At 43.6% G+C, this 5,680-nt stretch overlaps 1 pseudogene; it reads right to left on the bottom strand.

Annotated features, from left to right (window-relative positions):
* Positions 1-2,750: 2,750 nt before the first annotated feature.
* LOC102727585 (glucose-6-phosphate 1-dehydrogenase pseudogene) overlaps positions 2,751-5,680 on the bottom strand; it is a 5,171-nt pseudogene continuing 2,241 nt past the window's right edge.

Genomic DNA, 5,680 nt, shown 5'->3' with positions numbered 1-5,680 from the left:
CCACATCACTGTTTATTTCTAGCATTTCCATATGCTTCTTTCATATAGTTTCCTTCCGTATGATGAAATTAACTATTTCCTCGTGCATGTGCTTACCTTTGAAATTGGAGCCTTTAACACATTAATCATGGTTATTTTAAATTTCCTAAGTGTTTAAACATCTGTGTCATAATTGATTCTTGTTTACATTTTATTTTTACCTTTTATATGCCTTGTAATGTTGTTCTTGTTGAAATTCAACATGTTCTGCAAAATGGTAAATACTGAGATAAATACTTTTTTACTTAGAGATGAGCTCATTTTTTTTTCAGCTATGTCTTTAATGTGGAAATTTGTGTTAATCTAGCCAGGAATTGGCTGAGTTTTAAATATTTGTTTCTGTGCTCACCCTCCATGCCCCACAGTGATACCTTGCATTTCTCTAATGATATGTTGTGTTCATGATGTGGAACGATACATAAGGGTTCATCTCAATAAATGCTCTCTGCATCACTTTGGGTCTCCCCTCTAGACTTAGGTCTTCCCTTTGTGTCTCTCTGCAAAAGGAGCTATCTCTTGCAGCAATTCCATCTGTTTTCATCTTATTTTTACTTTATTCTTACTAGTGTGGCTGTGAGGACATATAAGCATGTTGTTTTCTAAAACCCTCTCACATGCAAAACCTCAGTCATGGGTAGGTACTGTGAAAATGGGTAAAAGTCTAGGAGCATCCCTCCCCCCAGGTATCCTTGCCCGTACTCCAAACTAATGCAAGGCTGGGCCTAATATTCCTGCTCTTCCCCAGGAACAAATATATTCTTTTTTTAAATTTAATTTTATTATGTTATGTTAATCACCATACATTACATCATTAGTTTTTGCTGTAGTGTTCCATGATTCGTTGTTTGCATATAACACCCAGTGCTCCATTCAATACGTGCCCTCTTTAATACCCATCACCATGCTAACCCATCCCCCACCCTCTCCCCTCTAGAACCCTCAGTTTGTTTCTCAGAGTCCATAGTCTCTCATGGTTCATCTCCCCCGACTCCCCGCCCCTTCATTTTTCCCTTCCTACTATCTTCTTCTTTTTTTTTTTAACATACAACGTATTATTTGTTTCAGAGGTATAGGTCTGTGATTCAGCAGTCTTACACAATTCACAGCGCTTACCATAGCGCATACCCTCCCCAATGTCTATCACCCAGCCACCCCATCCGTCCCACCCTCCACCACTCCAGCAACAGATATATTCTTTTTTTCTTTGTTTGTCTCTCCTAGCTGCAATAGGTTTTCCATGAATACTGCATGTCTACAGTTTTGTGTATTTTGTTTTGTCTTACTCCCTATGGATTAAGGTTTGTGTTCTATAAAGTTGTTCTACGTGAAATTTCTGCAGGGCCTTCTGTCCTGCTCTCCAAGCCCAGCACCACAGGGAGTTTTCTCAGGATTCTCTACATCTTCCCCATGAGTGAGTGGTAGGGGTCCTGGAGAAAAAGCAAGAGGGTGTTTATCCCCTGTATCTGCATGCCCTTAGGGGTTTTGCACCCTTATGCTACTACACATTAATCTTTAGCAATTTGTTAAAAATTTCTATCCAAAACTTTTTATGGTTGAAAATGGTATCTGGTGTCATATGTCCCAGGTAAACAAATGCTCAGGTCCTGTTTTTTTCCTGCAGATTGTTGGGGAAGGTCATTGAAAAAAATGTGACACCCCCCTCCCCCCCGTTGACCCATGAGCTGGATACAGTAACTGCAAGGCTCCTCACTTCCTCCCCTGTCTTTGGAATGTGAGTTCTGCTTGCTTTCCCACTTCCAGAGGCTGCTCCAGAGGACACAGCCTTGAGACAGTGATGTGGTGTGGAGAACACCTGCATGATATACATGACTGGATCTAGTTAAGGCCTCTGTATAAACTTTTAAGATGTGGTGGAGCAGGTGCAAGGATCCATTTACTCCACTCAAGGCAAGACTCCTATGTAACTTCCCTTTGCTTATGAAAACTGCCATCTACCAACCAGGAATGGCCTGCCTGTTTCCTAGGTCTGTCCCTGCCCTCTGAATACAAAGGCAAGTTTCTGATTACACTTGGGAAGCTCTGGTTCCAAACCTACACAGATTCCCATCTAAAAAGTTACATCTTGCCCTCAGGTAAGTCTTGTTTGAAACTATGTTTCTTTTAAGAAAAAAAACTGGTTTTGCTTTTTTTTTTTCTGTTTGTGGATTTAATGGCAATGGATTAAGGTAGGGCATCCCAGCTACTGCTTCTGCTTTTCCAGTGGCAAGGGGGCCACCAGTGTATGTAGTAGGGTGGGGGTGGCCACAGAGTGGAGAGCTGGAGTGGTGGGAGGCAGCTGGTGGTGCAGAGAGATATCCAGGCGGCCCAAGATATAGGGATTGCTGGGTGGCAGGAAGATCTCTTCCAGCTAGTGACCAGGAATGTGGAATGTCACCGTGGCTGCAGTGGTTGACGGCGCCCTCTCACAGCCTTTGATAAGCACCTCCATGTGCATGCTCTCACTTCTTCCCGTGACTTCTGCGGAGCTTACTCACAGCCAACAGGGTTGTGAGCTGGCCACTGCCCCACTGAGGCCCACCCACTACCGCCCCCCCCTCCCCCCGCCCCGTCGCCTTTATCATCCTGTTCTAGACTGAGAAGCCTGGGACGGATGGAAGGGCTACTCTTCTCTTTCCTTCCATTGGGGCTCAGTTCCGTGTATAAAAACTGGCTCAGGCAGGGGCTGAGCTAACAGGGTACACTCATGGTGCAAGTATTAGTGTTCAGTGGTCGAGGAATGTAACTGTACTCAGGCAGTAGCTGCAAGGGGCGGGCAGGGTTTGCAACGGGCCAGGAATGGGAGGCTGAGGACTATGGTCCTGAAGTCCTCTCAAAGTGGAGTGGGGAGGTGAGAAGGTGGGAAGGACATAGACAGGGCCAAGGAAGGGGGTAGGGGAACCAGTGAGAGTTAACTTACTTGGAGGTGTCTGGTTACTGGAAGCCCACTGTTCTCCTCGGCTCATCCGCCTGCCTTTGCAGGGCCGCGACTGCCGTAAAGGTAGGTAATGGGCGGGGGCTTCTTGCACGATCCTGTGCAGCAGTGGCGTGAAGACCCGGCACGCTTCCCAGAGCAAGTCACTGAACATAACGTGCATCTACGTCCCACAGAAGTGGCCTAGATGTGGGCTCACATGCATCTGGGAGGTTCCCATGCCTGAATCAGCTACCATAAGCCAGGTCCAGTGCCTACTCCTCGGGATTGGAGGACATGCTGGGCTTTTTGGCCGTCGTTTTGTGGGCGTGGCCTCATTGGGCTGCACGCACATCACCCGCTCCTTGGGCTTGCGTTGCTGCTAGAAGCTGTTGGGGCTACCTTGCGGAACTACAGCCGCACCTCAGCCTTGCGATGTTTCGGGGCTCTGCCACAGAGTGGGAAGAAGGGCACCCATCCTACCTCTTTGTTCTCTACGCTGTGAAGGTGGCAATGGTGGACCCACGGGACACTGTGGGGTCGTCCCGGTACCCTTTGGTGGCCTCACCGTCTCCCTTGGGGTTCCCCACACACTGGTCCAGGAGCACATTGTTCTCCAGTACTTCTGAGATACATTTTGACACTTTGCCTTTCTTATTGCGGATGTCCTCTGAGTTGATGGAGGCAGGCTTTGACGTGGCCACCAGGCACAGCATCTGTAGGAGGTGGTTCTGCATCACATCTAGGATGATAACAAATACATCGAAGTAGCCCCCTGTGGCCCTCAGCGCCCAAAAGTTCCTTGAAGGTAAGAGCAATGTTTTCCTGCTTCCAAATGGGGCCAAAGATCCTAATGGCAAACGTTGGCACCATGAGACTCTGGACCAACTCCTTGACCACGTAGGGGTTAATATGGTAGATTCGTACCTCCTGAAATGGGAAAGAGATGTGCTTGGATAGCTGGCAGTCCCTCAGGAAGGACTAGCTCCATGCTGAGGCAGTTCCAGCCTTTCTGGATCATGCAGGTCTCGCAGATGTTCTTGGTGACAATCTTAGTGACAGTTCTTGGTGATAGATGGCATGGAGTAAGGCCAGGTAGTATTGGCAGGTTGGCCTGTGGCCCTTGGTGGAGGGTGTTCATGTGGCTGTTGATATACTTGTAGGAGGGCACATTATTGTACTTGCCAGTCATGGAGTTTTGGGCAAGGAATGCCTCCAGCTTAGGTTTCTTCTCTAGAGCGGCTCTGAAGAAGGGCTCATTCTCAGGTTAATTCTTCTTATGCAAACAGACTTAATAATTGGAAATCACTGACCATGTCTGTACAGTTTGGATTCCTTATTATTTTCCCTGTGACCTCAGTTCCCTGATTGGTTAAATGAAAATTACTAATTTGTGTATCTCTAGCTTTTTCCTTCTTGTAAAGGTGGAAACAGTGCTCATTCCTACTTAGTACTGTATAAGCTGAAACCAGTAGCCTTATTCATTTATTTTTAATAAGCTTTAAATGATTTTTAGGTACCAAATATCATGTAATCAGATTATTAGAGAAATTCTGAAATATTTATACTATAAATGTTATAATTCTGGCAGTTGGCATGGTTATATTTTTATAGTTTTCAGTTAATATTTATGATGAAGAATTTATGCCGCCTTTATTCTCTTAGTGCCATGAATGATTTGAGTTCAAAATTATTTCGATATTAAAGATGTATCAAGTTTAGTGTTAGATTTTGTTTGACCTATGAGAGAAAACGTGGCCTTACGTGTCTTGTGGCATCAGTTGAAAAAAAATGAGAAAAATTTTGAGAGGTGATAGAGAAGTTACAGAAATAGAAAATATAACTGGCAAACAGTGACTGAAATTGTGAAAATTGAGGTGGGTATGGTTCTTATGTGGAAGGGATAAGTTTTAAATCTAACTTGGACCAGGTCAAGTGTTTGCACTGGAGAGGCCTGAATATTGTATCTTAAGAGAAGGAAATAACTGAAAAGAATGCAGGAGAGTGTTGAATGTTAGTATCATCTAAGTCCCATGGAATTACCTTCTTGGAGGAGAAATTGTTGGCAGATGCTGAATATATATTGAATGAGAGTTTAAAATAAACTTGTTAAAATAACAATAATTTGTGGAAAACTTAGGCAATTTTTTGGGGGGTTGCATAAAGACTTTTGGACATAAATAAGCTTCTGAATAAAATTAAAAAGTTTTTAGCTATACTATGAATTTTGTCTAGTATTAATTTTTTTCAGGTTTTAGTGCATCCCAGATTAAGTAATGGTTTGTCATATTATTCTAAAGTACATTTGACAGCTTTCTAATTTTGGTACAGCAACAGTTTGCCTCATTTTACAATCATGAGCTGGTGTATTACTTAAACTCAGGAAGCTATTTTATTTGTATAGAAAGTACATACTCTAACCTAAAATATATCAAGAAAATTCATTTGACTAATATTTAATAGCCATTCTAAAGTTATCAGTTGGTATATTCTGAGTTAGAATAACATTATTAGGGATGCCTGGGTAGCACAGTTGGTTGAGTGTGTGACTTTTTTTTTCTTTTTAAGATTTTATTTATTAAAAAAGAAAAGATTTTGTTTATTTATTTGAGAGAGAGTGCTTGATCAGGGGGAGGGGCATAGGGAGAGGGAGAAACAGACTCCCCACTGAGCAGGGGGCCTGTTATGGAGCTTAATCTGAGGACCCTGAGATCATGACCTGAGCCAAGT

This window comes from Leptonychotes weddellii, chromosome 2 (genome assembly GCF_054177405.1).
Source record: "Leptonychotes weddellii isolate Sample4059 chromosome 2, ASM5417740v2, whole genome shotgun sequence".
Lineage (NCBI taxonomy): Eukaryota > Metazoa > Chordata > Mammalia > Carnivora > Phocidae > Leptonychotes > Leptonychotes weddellii.
Note: the sequence above shows the minus strand (reverse complement) of the source record. Positions and strands in the feature narration are given on the sequence as shown.